This window comes from Pelodiscus sinensis, chromosome 18 (genome assembly GCF_052426305.1).
Source record: "Pelodiscus sinensis isolate ZL-2025 chromosome 18, ASM5242630v1, whole genome shotgun sequence".
Classification (NCBI taxonomy): Eukaryota; Metazoa; Chordata; order Testudines; family Trionychidae; genus Pelodiscus; species Pelodiscus sinensis.
The window spans coordinates 309,223-324,154 of NC_143069.1; the positions used below are offsets into that span (position 1 = coordinate 309,223).

The 14,932-nt window shown below is 52.2% G+C and overlaps 1 long non-coding RNA gene across 1 annotated transcript; it reads right to left on the reverse strand.

The window, feature by feature from the left end:
• Positions 1 to 2,430: 2,430 nt before the first annotated feature.
• LOC142825309 (uncharacterized) lies at positions 2,431 to 10,567 on the reverse strand. The gene is made up of 3 exons (XR_012899745.2): positions 8,545 to 10,567; positions 5,706 to 5,846; positions 2,431 to 3,770 (listed from the first exon to the last, which is right to left on the reverse strand). It is a non-coding gene; the product is annotated as an uncharacterized LOC142825309 (long non-coding RNA).
• Between the last annotated feature and the right edge of the window lie 4,365 nt (positions 10,568 to 14,932).

Consider the following 14,932-nt stretch of genomic DNA (forward strand, 5'->3'; position numbering starts at 1 on the left):
TCTCTGGAGATATTTAAAAGCAGGTGAGATAAATGTCTATCAGGGATGGTCTAGACATTAATTGGTCCTGCCGTGAGGGCAGGGGACTGGACTCGATGACCTCTCGAGGTCCTTTCCAGTCCTAGTAGAATGCTGCCCTGGCTGGGGGGCAGGGCTGGAAGTTGGTTAGTTGGTGGGTGGCTGTCTGTGAGGATGGATGAGACAGCCTAGGGAGAGGAGCTGGAGTTTAGGGGCCCAGTCTCCCCCCAACTCAAGGGGGCCTGAGGCATCCTAGCCCAGCTCTGTGACCAGATTACATCTGTGCTGTGCTGTATCCTGGAGAGGCAATAAACTTCCTCAATTCTATGATTCTATGAAGTGGAATTCTGTTGTTTTCTCTTTTAGGTCTGTCTTGAAGTAGTTCATGTTCTCGCTCTGTCGATCTGTTTTTTCACTTCTCTGGGTGGGTATTTCAGTTTTAAGAAAGCTCTGTATAGATCCTGTAGGTGTTTGTCTCTGTCTGTGGGTTTGGAGCAAATCCAGTTATATCTTAGGGCTTGGCTGTATACAATAGATTGAGAAATGTATAGGGTGGTGGAAATGTGTCCATCGTGTAATTGTATTGTAATGTCAAGGAAGTGGAGCTCTCATGTGTACTGATCCAGGCTGAGGTTGTTAGTGGGGTGGAAGTTGGTGAAATCCCTGTAATTTCAACAGCAACCACACAGCACACCTCCATCATAATCATCCAGGAACCTATTTCACTATTTTTTCCCTTCCTTCCCACCCCCATCCCCTGTTTATTTTGGAACTGGACTTTTAATACTCCATTCATCTGAAGAAGTGAGTTGTGCCCACAATGATGTGTTGTTAGTCTCTAAGGTGCTGCTGGACTATTCGTTGTTTTTTAAGTGTTTCCAATTACAGACTAACTCGACTGCCCCTCTGAAGCTTTTTTACAAAAACAGTCAGTGGAGAAACTGAGGCCAGGAGCAGCAAAGCAAGTAGCCAGAGCTCCAGCGCCGTACCCCGCAGACTGCTTGCCTGGTAACTAATGCAGCACTGAGAGGCGAAGCCCTGTCCTGGGTCAGAAACCGACCTCTTGGAGGCAGAGACCGACGATGGGCAATTTTCAGCCTGGTGAAAGGTTAAGTGTTGGCCACCCTGTGGATCTGTCGAGAGCGCGCTGCCGATTTGTATTAGCTGTGCAGGGAAGGCATGGAGTCCAATGAGTGGGTGACCCGAAATGACATGTTTACATTACCAGGCGCTGAGAGAGGCCGGCGGGGAATTGATTGCTAACGTACGGCCAGGGGATGCGCATTGCAAAGGGCAATTGGAGCCTCACGTTGGAGATGATGAGCTCTCAATAAAGAGCTAGTATGCAGGGGAAATGATCTTGCTGACAGCTCGGTGAGATGCAACCACTCGATAGGCAGAATGAAAGCTGGAGAGACAACCAGCTTGGCAAACGTGCTATGGACAAGGCGATTATTGGACCTCCCCACGCACCCTGCTTCAGCTCCGTAGGGGAGCTGGGCCAGACACTGGGCAAGAGAAATGAAGAAAGGTTGGAAAACATAAAGGCCGGCCTGGGAGAGAAGAAATCAGAAGGGATGTAGCTACAGGCATGGACAGTCCAGAAAGGAACCAGGCAACTCTGACCACTTGTCAGAGTCACAGCTGGCCCAGAGAAATCTAGAGGGAAGGACTGCACTGTTAGCTTGTGGAACTCAGTGCTGCAGGATGTCAGGGAGATGGAAAGGGCTGGGCTTACGATCACTCCCACCCTGCTGACAGATATAGCAAGCTTATGCCCTTATAGTGCCATGCAGTGCACAGGAGGTAGAAGCAAGGGCTACTCATGTGCCTAGCTAGCAGGGTCACCCAGAAGTATGCCAGGTAGGATAAAAATGTAGCAGGGACAGATACACTCCTAGGAGGGTAGCAGAGGACTCAGAAGATCTGGGTTCTAGTCCAATGGCCTTCTGAGCAACCTGGGCCAGTCACTTCCCCAGTGCCTCAGTTTCTCTGTCTATAAAATGGGGCTATGGCTTCTCCTTTTATAGCATAGACGTGGCCTTTGTAAAGCACTTTCAGATTTCCCTGCTGATAAGAGCATGGGATTATTATTAACTGTGGCAAGAACTACCCCATGTACAGGTTTCACAATATTTGAATAGTGATAGAAATGTAGCCGTGTTAGTCTGGGGTAGCTGAAGCAAAATACAGGACTATGTAGCACTTTAAAGACTAACAAGATGGTTTATTAAATGATGAGCTTTCGTGGACCAGACCCACTTCCTCAGATCAAAAAAATGTTTTGATCTGAGGAAGTGGGTCTGGCCCATGAAAGCTCATCATTTAATAAACCATCTTGTTAGTCTTTAAAGTGCTACATTGTCTTGCATTTTACAATATTTGAAAATGTCATCTGTTCCACCAGACCGGGGTGCAGTCTCCTGAAAAGCAGGAATCATGGGAAAGGGTTCATGCTCCTGATGGAGAGGCAGCTCCAGGTGAGACCACGCTGGGGAAAATGGGCCTGAGGTGGGCCTGAGGTGTATACATGCAAGCAGCAAGGGGATTGCACCTCTGGACACAACCTTGACGAGAATGACATTGCGCCCAGTTCTGGGGATCATATTTCAAGCAGATATAAATAGTGGGTGAGGGGGCAGAGCAGAGCCACAAAAATTCTTTCAGGGTGGGAGAAAATGCCTGGCAGGGAGAGACATCAGGAGTGCCGTCAAAAAGAAGATGATTGAGTCAACCACAGTGTCTAAGCACCTCCAGAGGGAAAACATATTGGAGACTAGACCGCCCTTCTATCTCACGGAGAAAGGCAGAACAAGCACCAATGGCTGGAAGTCAAAGCCAGACCAATGTGTGCTGGAAATAAAGCCGCGATTTTTAACAGCATAGGCGAGTCACCATTGCAACGAACACCGCGGGGTCTGCCGGTGATGTGCATTAGCCAAACTCAGCCCAAAGGGATCCAAAGGAAACTCTCTGACCTGTCACATGGATCAGACTAGAGGATCTACCAGGCCCTTCTCGCCTTAAAAATCTATCCACCTGGAAAGTAAGACTCTGTGTGATTGTTCTACCCGGGACCTATCAATATTTCTCTTTTCTAAACCAAAAGATGCCCCTCCACACAAACAAGTCCTTGGGCCCCTTCCAGCTTTCAGACCTCTGAACCTATTAATCATGCCCCTTTAGTCCACAGGCACATGTCTAACAGCAGCTGGGCCCAGCTACTTCAAAAGAATCCTGCCTCTCATCCTGTGGCCATGAGTTCCGCAGGCTAATGTGGCCTGGTATTTAAAAGAAAAGTGTCTCTTTCTTCCACCAGCTTTAATCTGGCCATGTCTGTGTGGCCAGCATTGGTGAGGATGGTTTACCTGGCTAGAGGCAATTATTTCTATCAGATTTTTTTTTAATTTCTGTTGAGATGGGATCAGTTTGGGGGGATGGAGTGGGGGTTAAAGGGTCTTTTTGGTTTGGTTTTGCGGGGATTGTGGCTGGGTTGTTTTATTTTTGTTAAATTTACAACAACAGCTACAAAAATCTATGTCTCAGGCCGGCTTTACTGATAAGCTTCCCCCCTTGAAATGCCTGATGGTTTCAGATTCCACGGGCAGTCTCCATGCTCTGAGACAACCTTTCAGCGGACGCTATGGGACTCCCCATTGGTGGTTCCCGGCCTGCAGCTTGGGACAGCTGTTCTTTGGATCCTTGGCTGTGTGGTTTCTGCTTCGGAAGATTTGAAATGGGGCCAGGCTCTTCTGAGAATCAGAAGGGAACAAAGCAGATGATCAGAGAATGGGCAGAGTTGAAGCCACAATCCGTGTTAAACTCACTGGGGCAGGACGTCTTTCTGGTCTGGGTTTGTACAGCACCTGGCTACCGTAATATATCTAATAGCAGTAAAAATGTACACCAATGTGGGCCTGGGCCATGACTGGGATGCCTAAGAGCTCCCGTAATGTACCTAACAGACAATATTTGCTCTTCCAAACATTCACATCCCATATGCGAAGAAAACCTCCTAAGATCTCTCAACCATTTCCAAGCATCCCGGATTCCAGAAGATCCTGTACACGTGCTAGGGCCCGGCAATGGATTTCCTGGATTTTTTGAGCCAGGGCGTGGGAGTCTAGGGTTGAAATGGGCAAGGAGTGTGCAACACAGGAGGTTGGAAGAAATCCTAACTCTCAATTTGGTGGGGTGGGACATAATATGCCAAGATCCAGAGAACACACAGAAACCTATCCAGGCAGGAGATGCTGAGCAAGGTGTGAGCATGCTGCTTCCCAGTCTTTGCATTGGAGTCCTGGCTCCTAGCCCGCTTCCTGCTCTCACCCCTAGACCCCATGACCCTCCCACAGCTGAGGACAGAACCCAGGAGTCCTGGCTCCCAACCCTGCCCTGCTCAAAGCACTAGATCCCACTCTCCTATCACAGCTGGGAATAAACCCAAGGCCCTCACCCCGTCCCTCACTATAACTACTAGGCCCTACTTGCTCCTAGAGCTGGAATTCAAACTCAGCAGTCCTAGCGCTCAGCCTTCTGCCCCTGGCACTGGGAGAACCCAGCCGTCCTGCCTTCCAGACTTCTGTGCAGGCCCTTCCCGAAATAAAGCATCTCCTGGTTCTATATAAAGCAGAGCCTGCTACACAAAACTGTCCCCAAACTTTAGGAAACAACTGGCCTCCTGAGCAGCCCCAGGTCTCTATCCCAGGCCAACCCCACCACATGAAATGGAAAGAGGAAAGCCTCTTTGTGTGCCCCATCTGGCACAAGCTCCTGTGACTCCCCCAGTGCTGTGCAAACCAGAGCAAAAACTGCCCAGGCTGGAACTGTAACATCTGGGGAAAGCCCCAGCGTGTGCTCCTATTGATCCAGATCTCATGCAGAGAGGAGCAAGGTATGCCAACTTTGGACAAACCTCCCCCAGCATCATGAGCTGATGACATCCCGAGTCTTTCTGTTTCCATACACCTGCCTAAAGCTTTTCGTTTTCCCTTTCCAAGCAGGAGCACTTCTCAAAAGCAAAAACACATTTTCTTTTTGCAAGGTTACAAACAGAAAATTTCTGGGGCATAAAAGTCGTGGAAATGGAGCGACATACACGCAGTCAGCAGCAAAAAGCAGGTGGAAAGGGATTGAAGAGTCCGAAGGAATTGAATCAACACCCTGGCCGCAGCTCTCACAGGTACGGCTTTTCCTGTCAAAACTTCAGTGTGATGGGGAAAACGGGGAAAGGGATGACTAGATGAGTTTTCACAGAAGGAAGGTGCCTGCTTTCCACAGAAGGATTCCCATTTTCCTGGGAAAACTAAAACCAGACGTTTTGGGGGCTGCAAAAGTCTTTCATTTTTGGCCTAAACTTTTCTAATTTTCTTCTGAAAATATTCAGGGGGTTGGTCTAATTTTTTTTAGTTTCTGCCATAAAAAATAAACCAGCTTTTGGTCTCAAATGGTTTTTTCCTTTGGCAGTTTTGGGCCTAGAATGTTCTGAGTTTCAGCTGAAACTTTTCAGGTGCTGACAGCTTTCGGCTTAAATCTTTTTGGCTTTCCCCAGTGTTCAAAGAGAAATATTCAGGTTTCTGCTCTTTAACAAAAAGTCCAAATTCTTGGCAGAATGCCCCCCGCCCCCCCATTTTCCAACCAGCACTAACAGATTTCTTTACATCATTTACAATCTGGGGGAAACTTACCTGCTGAAATGTTTTGGCCAACTTGACTCTAGATGCTTCTGTTGCCGTCAGGTGAACTGGAGTAGCTTTCTGGTCCTTCAGGTTGTAAAGAAGAGGCTGAATTTATAGCAGCGGGATTTGGCCTCATTGATTCCACTGGTGCTACAGCAGTGAGCAGGAAGTTAGAGCAATATTATTAAAACATTTCAGAGAAGGGGAAACTGAGGCACTATCCAGTGTGACCCCACTCAGTGCTCAAGTAAGCTGGCAAGTCAGCGTAGCACTGAGCCACTGTGATTCCTTCCGCTGCTTCGTAGCCCCTGGCCCAGATTCCTGCCTGCTGTCGCGCTAACCACCCCATTACTCAGTTTGCTGATGTAAATGTTGTCAAAAAATAATTGAAATCCAACCTGCGTCTGGCAACGAACGACTTTGCTTGGCAGACCTGGCAAATCCCATAATTACCTTCTTGCCTTTCTTAAAAGGATCGGTTTTTTGCCACCAGCCCAGCCAATATTTTATTTATCTGAGCTCCCCGACACAGTAATTGTGCAATTAGCTCGCTCATCGAGCGCTCCTAACGACTGCCTGGGAGTAAACAGAAATTCTGGAGCTTCGTTCTGCTTCGTCTGAAGTCAATGAGAGTCAGGTTCTTTCTTGCTAGCCATCCCGGGGCCACCCCTCCGTCTCTCCCTTCCTCCTCCCCAGACTCACACATCATAGGAACATAGGAGAAAGGCCACAGGGGTCAGACCAATAGTCCATCTAAACCCCGTCCTGTCTTCCGATAGCAGCCAGTGTCAGGTGCTTCAGAGGGAAAGAGCAGGACAGGTAAATAATTAAGTGATCCTTCCCCTGTGACCCATTCCCAGCTTCTGGCAGGAGGAGGGTTAGGAACACACAGCGAAAGGTTTCATCCCTGACCATTCGGACTGACAGCCTCTGCTGGACCTGTCCTCCAGGCATTTCTCTCATTCTTTTATAACCCATTTATACTTTTGGCCTTCACAGCATCCTCCGTCAAGGCCTGCTGTGGGATCAGCCCTTCCTTATGTTTATTTTAATTCTGCTGCCTCTTAATTTCATTGGGGGATCCCTGGTTCTCATGCTCTAAGAAAGGAGAAAATAACACTTTTTCTTTCGTCCGCTTCGTCACCTCCATCACAATTTTATAGCCATCTCTCATATCCCCCTCAGCCATCTCTCTTCCATGCTGAAAACTCCTCTCCTCCTATGGAAGATGGGCCAGCCCCAATCATTTTTGTTGCCCTCCTCTGGACTTTTTCCAATTCTCTCCAAATCTTTTTGAGAAGGGGCATAAGAACGGCCAGACTGGGTCAGAGCAAAGGTCCATCTAGCCCAGTGTCCTGTCTGCCAACAGTGGCCAGTGCCAGGTACCCAGAGGGAATGAACAGACCAGGGAATCATCAAATGATCCATCCCCTAGTGCCCATTCCCAGCTTCTGACAAACAGAGGCTAGGGACACCTGCCCTGCCCATCCTGGCTAATAGCCATCAATGGACCTATTCCCCATGAATGTATCTAGTTCTTTTTGGAAACTTGTTAAAGACCTGGCCTTCACAACATCCTCTGGCAAGGAGTTCCATAGATTGACTGTGAGCTGTGTGAAGAAATACTTCTTTTTGTTTGTTTTAAACTTGCTACCTATTAATTTCTGTTGGTGATCCCTAGTTCTAGACCCAAAGTGCATGCAGGATTCAAGGCAGATTCATCCCTCCCTCCCCACACACTCCCCTCTATCTGGCCACCCCTTCTTCCCCACAAACCCATCTATTCATGCATCCAGCCATGTAATCCTCCCTGTACAGATCCCCCTCTTTCCCTAGTTCCTTCGAGTTCAATAGAAGCCAATGCCGTTCATTAGGTCGGTGGGCAATTGAAAGCGTAGAACTGAATGACTGTACACTCGCAATGTCTGTTCTGCGAACGCCTGCCAAGAGTGACGTGTGCTGCCGTGACACAAGGCAAGCAGCCAACTCAATTGCAGCAGCTCGAGGAATAAAGCAACCCTGCCTTGTTGGTATTAATTAGGAACAAAACGTCTTGGCCTGTGTCTGGTGCGGCAGAGCCCACAGTGCCGCTTTCCCGAGGACGCGCGCTTTAGGGTGCATGGAACCCGGCTGCCTTTGTAACGTCAGAGACTTAAACGAGTCACCCTCCCCCATCATCCAGGCCCTCCCTGTAGACGTCCCAGCGCTGTGTTACTTTGCCACCCAGGGAACTGGTCTCGCTTTGGGCATGGCACTCAGCAGGGGCAGGAACGATAAACCAGACACCCAGAAAGCCAGTCCGCAGAGCTTTACGGAGTCTGGACTTTCACACTCGGTGGTTTAGGGACCCTCAGCTCCCTAGGGCAGGAACCAGCTTGTTCTATGTATCCTGGCCCAGGGGGAGCCTGGGTACCATAATACACCTAATAGCAATAAATATGTACAGCATCTGGCACAGCAGAGTCCTGATTTGGGACTGTGGTATCTAGGTTCTACCACAATATACCTAATAGCAACAAATATATACAGCATCTGGCACAGCGTGGAGTTGGTCCTTTGTACTAGGATAATACAACAAATAAATAATGGTGACATTTCCCCTCCTGTTGCAGGGCAGGTATGACCTCTCAGCCCCCCAGAGGGCAGTCTGGGCCCCTGGACTGAGTCACTGATGCTAGCCTGGGCTTCAGGGTAGTAATGCCTAGTGGCCAAAGCCTATGCAACAGCCTTTGGCAGCCCAATTCCCCTCCCTGTCCATCAGCGATGTCTGTAGTGGGTCGGACAGGGTAGGGGGAACCAGACCTTCCTTTCTCCACCAGGTCCCACCCCAGGGCCCTAGGGAACTTACACTTTGCTGCTGAGTCTCGGTCTCTTTCTCCGGTCACTTTCTACCTTTCCGTCCAGTGCAGGGTTTCACTCCGCACCAGCAGCCGGCTGGGGCTCTGCTGAGGTTCCAGCCCTGAGCACATGTCTGCGCTGCCTGGTTCCAGGGGGATCCTGCCCAGCATGAGCGAGGGGACGTGGCTTCCTCTGCCCACTGCATGGGGCAAACCTCTCCAGCTTGGGGGGGGACATGACATACCCCTGGTTACACCGCCACAACCAGTTAGCTCCCCGAGGCCTAGGCGCCCTTTGAGCCTCAGGCATCAGGTGCAGGAAGCCTTGGCAGGCCGGGCGCTTTAGAAGAGCCGTCCCCAGCTGAAGTGCAGCGCCAGTGGGAAATCTGTCCTGGTGGAGCGTGTCCTCTTTCCGTGACTCTTGCAGGAGGGCAGCCCCCTTGCTCCCACTGCAGCTACTGATGTCTCTCCTTCAGAGCACACCCGCACTGCGCTGGAAGCCCACGCCCCCTCCATCCACACACAAGCCAGACTGACTCAGGATCCCCCTGGCCAGGAGGAGGTCAGAACTCTAGTGCTGAGGGGACACAGCTCAAGCTGCAGCCCCCAGCCAGCAGGTCTGTGTAGTGCAGTGTGGATGCCTCAACAGGGCTGCAGGACCCAGAGCCAGCCACTGCAAATCCAAGTTAACAGTGCCGGGTGGATGCACAAGCAAGGGCTTTGGAACGGCAAGCCCAGAAGCCCATGGCTGGCAGGCCCCACTTAGGTGCAGTGTACAGAGGTCTCTGCTCTACCACCCCCTCCTGGTGTGATCCTGGAGGACTCACACAGCAGTGCTGTGCCTCAGTTTCCCCATCTATGAAAGGAGGGTACCAGCACTTCTCAATATGAGACGGTCAGACACAGAAGGACAGTAGAGAGGTTGCATCCACTTGAGCTGACCTAGAGGTTCTGATCCAAATCCTGCTATTGCTGGATCCCACTGGGTGTCTGAGGCTCCTTTGGGTTTCCTTTGGGGCTTCTTCGGTTTGCTGGAAATAGAAAAAAGTCATTTCAAATCGAACCAGAAAGGAAATGTTTCAAGGTTTTTCAGCCCACTGAAAACTCTTTACAAAATAATTAATTTGGGCTAAACAGAAGGCTTCGTTTCACTCCTGACCGCTTTTGATTATGCTTGAAATAAAATGGAAGGAAGTTTGAAAAAGAAAGTCTTGCCAAGCCCTCAAAACTCTTGATTTGGCAAATCAATTTGACCAAACTGACACAAATTGGCAACAAATATTCTGGGGTCGTTGGATCAGCCTTACAACAAATTATTGGCTCAGTAATTTCGCTCTGTTTTAATACTGTGTGATGAACAGAACATACTTAGGAGATTTTTTCTGGATACAGTTACTATGGGCCACAGGCTTCTAGTCTCAGCGCTCTTGCTGGTGTTGGTGGAAACTTTTGCCGAAGGAGCGCCAGCAAAGAAGTGCAGACTTTCCCAATACAGATCCCTTCCTTCCTACGTGGGCCAAGCCTTCCAGGACCTCCGGGATAAATACGTGAGTAGAGGCAGCTCGGCGACAAGACGTAAAACCGCTGTCCCTATCCCCGACGCTGAAGAGTTAGTATGAGGGTGGCGGTAACCCCAGGACTGGAGCCAAATTGTCCATTTCATGCTGCCCCTGGCAGTTTCAGTGGGCGGCAGAAGGAAACGATTGTCACTTCCTGTCCTAACTGGTGGTGCAAACACAGCTTGCGGCTGCCAAGTCGCCATGTGCTGCCCCAGAGGTGGCTGCATCTCCCCACCAGGCGAGGAGTTGTTATAAACAGCGGCAGATCCCACCCCAGAGACGGCAGCATCGCAGGGCTGGCTCCAGGCTAGAGGGCGACCCTGCGTTGCTTGGATGCCCAATGGAAGCAGTTTCGCTGCATGCCCGTCTCGCCTTTCCCCCGCAGAAGGAGCTTGTCTGGGGCCCTGCCGCCATGAACTGCTACATCCGCCTCTTCCGCCACAAGCCAGGCCAGCTGAGGGTGAGAGAGTCCAGCCTGATTGCCTCCCCCTCTGGCCCATTCCCCCTCATGTCTGCCCCCAAACCCTCCTCCAACCCTCCCCACCACCCTGCCTGGCCAGTCCCACAGACCTTCCCGCTGGCCCCAGGCCCAGTGCCCTGCTACCCCTCCCATCTCACACAGGCATCCCTCTGCTGCACCCGCAGGCATGTCACAGCTTGGTGCTGCTGGAGGAAGAAGTGGATCTGTCCATCAGGCTCATGCAGAACCTCAGTGAATCCGCCATGGCCAACTGGGTGTCCCTACCCCTGGACACCCTGGCCAGCATCAGAGCAGACCTCAGGAGCTGTGTGAGTACCAGCTGTGTGGGGTGAGACTTGGGGGCTGTTTATACGAGGATCCCTGGCCTGGCACTGAGATGCAGCCACCTCTGGGGTGGGACATGGGCACTGCTGGAGAGGAGGGCATTTGTAAGGCCTGCTGCACCATCTTTCAGATCCAGCTGAAGGGCCTGGATCACAGCCTGACTGCGCAGCTATCCAGCTACACCAAATGGCTCCAGAAATCCCACTCCAGAAAAAGAGAGGTGAGACCACAGGACAGCTCCACGGAGCTGTGGGTTTGTCAGCACCTGGCATCTGGACAATCCTGCATGGTGGCCACTGTCTGCTGGCTGGAGTCAGAATACTGCAACCATGTGTCCTATCCCTTCTAGTGTTGACAGCTAGCAGCGATTCTCCTTTAGTTCTATCCCCCAGCGACAAGCTGTAATGTCCACTTTTTATTTCTCTGGTCCCAGGTGTCTGCCAGGTGCTTGGAGCAAGCCATGATGTTCGACATCTTTCGCCTACTGAATGAACATCTGAAGTATGTTGCCGAAAAGGAATCCTGCCACTGAAATCCTTTTGCCAGCCGAGGGAACTTTAGTCCAGACACAGCTACCGAATTGACGTGAGGGGGAGACGAGAGGGAGAAGGGCTGGGCCCTTATATTTATTTTAAGTGCTATATTGTTACATATCAGGAGACAATCCTGGCTCCTGACCGGTGGCAGAGCAGTCACATGGTGAGTCAGTAGCTTGCTCCTGGCTTTTTTTCTCAGGTCAACGTTAAGCCTTCAGGTTGCATCTGTGAGTTAGCGCCTCTTGCCAGCCTCTCGCAGGTTTACTAGCAGTTGCCCTGACTCCTGCTTGCCTGCCCCCCGGTAAGAAATTGGTGCTGGGCAGTGCGGTGCCAGTTTCGTGACCTGAAGTGGGTGGAACGTGGTTCTGTATTTTCAAAATATTGAATTTTCAAAACTCGGGCTGCTTCCTTTTCCAGCTTACTTCGAAGGCGACTTTGAAACAGCTGGTTTCTGCTTACTGTGGAGTAGGAGCGCCCAGCTACCCAGCAGAAGACATTCTGCAGTCAGTGTTTTCAGGTGCAATAGGCTGGCCCTAGCTGTAGCAGTGTTACATAACGTGTCTTATTTATGTAATTTATTTTCAGTCCCTGGAATTATTGGGTAATTATTGACATTGGAATTGGGTTAGATATTTATTTATTCCTGGCTCACTGGCTGGGTCATAGTTCATCTGTTAAGAGAGACCTTCCATCCGACATAGTGCAATGAGCCAGCTTATGTGTCTATGCAATGCACAGGCGTGTGTCATATGCCCTACACTGCTTTTTAAAATAATTCTGCATGCGAGTGGCAGGGAGCCCGTGATCTCAGATTGGGGCAGAGTCTGAGCGTCCTGCACTGTGCCATTTTGAATGGTGGTGGGAGAGATTGCCTTTGGCTCTCGAGCATTTCTGGTTGCCGTGTTGTGCCTTATGTGAATGTTAATAAAAAGGCTGGTTAAAAAAAAAATCCAGGTATTTCATGTGCATTACTCTAGGGCATGGGCTGGGGGAGCAGCCCCTGTGTGTGGCCATTTGCACCATTCTTGGGGCTTTCTAATGCCGTCCCAAAAGCAGCCACTGCTGCAGGAAAGGACACGGAGTCTGGAGTAAGACTTGTTAGTACAAGACACAGCAGGGCTCAAGCTGGCCACCTCTGAGCCTTGTAGCGCAAGAACAAGGCCAGCCACAGGGATCAACCCCACGATCCCTGGGCTTAACAACATCAGGCCCCAGCTATTTAGCCGTGGCTGGGCCAGCATCCAGTCATCAGCAGCGCACACCCAGGCCCAAACAGGTTCCACTCCGGAGGGGGTGCTGCTTTGGTGTGGCTGCCGGGCGCCTTGCGAGGACACGCAGGACTGGGAATCTTGTAGGATCTTGACAACATCATGTCCGGGGGCCCTCTCCACAGCCTGAGAATCTCATCTGACACCGTTTCGCCTTCACTTCCCTTTTCCACCTCTCTGGGCTCCCTGAGACCCCAGGTCAGCCCACAGAAGGGGTCCCTGTCAGAGCGGTGCTCAGCTGGGATTACACTGAGCCATTCCGGGGGACACATCGGCTCTAGGTCTCTCCTAGGCTCACGCCAGGGCCAGAGAGCACGTGCAGTCCAAACGGTGACTCTTGGCACGGCTGCACAGAGCGTGCACAGAAACATCAGCACGGCCTTTACATCCCAGCCCATGCACTGGGTCCTTGGCTGGGAACCAGGAGCGAGGCAGCAGCTGTTCCCTGGTAGGGGACCATGGCACTGCTGTCTAGTTTTGTCGGGGGTCCTTACTGGAGGTGAAACTCAGGGGGCATGCAGGGCACATCAGCCGCCTGACAGGGGTGCCCTAGTCTGGAAAGGTTGAGAGCCTGGCTGGAGGCAACACATGGAAACAGATTCATGTCCCATGCCTTGCGGTCGCCCCCCAGGGACCCGCTGTGCCAGGCGCAGAAAGGCATAGAGAGGGACCGTGACTTGTGGAACCCAGGCATCCGGGACAGCATTCGCCACTCCTAGCAATAGCCTGGCATGCAGGCTAGCTCATCCAACCAGCATCCCTCAGCCCTGGCATCACCAACTCCCGCTCTGCCGGGGGGCTTTACAGCCCGGCCCTGGTCGCTGAGAGACGGGAGGGGAGGAATAAGCTACACGCAGCCTGGTTCATCCCATGGGCTTAGCCGCCTGCAGACAGACACAGGGGTCCTTTGAGGCAGGTCTCGTGGGGCAGATGACGGACTCCGGACGCCTGCGTTTCTTTCCCAGCACTAGCTGGCGCATGGGCCAAGTTCTCCTCCTGGGAGCTCGGGCACGGCTGCTTCGGCTCACACGGTGCTGTACTCACAGGCCAGCAGCAAGAGGAGAACTCAGGCATCCTGACTCCCAGGCCGGCTGCATCTCACGTGGAAAAGAGCAGCAAAGCCCCTGGCTCGGTTACAGATTCTCTCTCTGTTCCTCTGGGTCCCTCCATGGTGCCGCCCTGGCCTGCGCCCCATGCAGCGGGCAGTACGGCCATAGCAGGGCTGGACAAGGGCCGGCCAGGGCTCTCCCCCGCCCCCCAACTGCAGCAGCTCTCTAGGGCGCACAGGAACGGGCCATTCGCTCCTCTACCCACCCCCAGTCCCAGCTCAGGGGACAGCAGGGCTTGGGCTCTGGGAAGGGTACAGAGTCCCCAGATGGGAGCTGACATTACAGGTGCATGCGGAGCTGCCAGGAGAAGGCCACGTCCTTGGGAACAAGGTTGGCTGGAGCTGGATGAAAGGCTCTGAGCCCCCCATCCTCTGGGGGATGACCAGGGGGTGGACAACTGGGGAAAGTGCACACCTGTCACTGCTGCAGAAGCCAGGGGAGCTTATCGGTGGTTGCAGCTGGCCAGGGAGGGGGAACCGCTCTCCCTCTCTCTCGCTGGGGCGGCGAAAATAAAACTGCAGAGTCCTAGGGCTGCAGGGAGGGCAGGTGGTGGCAGCATGGGGATCCCTATGCTGGGGCCAGGGGGCCGCGTTGCTCATTTCCGCGCTGCCTTACAAGCAGGGAACCTGTGGCACAGCATGAACAAAATGACTCGCCCAAGGTCAGGCGGCAAGTCCAGTGGCGTGATCGGGAGCAGAGCCCCAGGCATCCTGACTGCAGGGCTCCTGGGTGCTGTGCTCTGGGAGGGGAGTGGGATCTAATGGTTAGAGCCAGTAGGGGGTCAGCCGCAGGACTGCTGGGGTCTATCACTTGGTGACAACACAACTGGTTTAGGGAGTTGAGGCTTCTGGATGACTTCCATGCCCTGCTGTGCCTCAGTTTCCCTCACCATACGTCAGGAGGGCAGTAACAGTTCCAACGACCCAGCCCCCTGGGGTAGCAGCGAGTGATCCCGCCCTTCCACGGGGAGCAGCCCTCCCCCCGGCCGACTGCCACAGCACCCAGGTGCCCGCATGGGGCGCTCTCTTGGCAGGACACACCATGTTCCGCCGTGCCACCAGCTTTTCCTTTTCCCACCCTTATCACACCTGCCCCAGCGTCCTTGGGCTCCCCTGGCCTCGG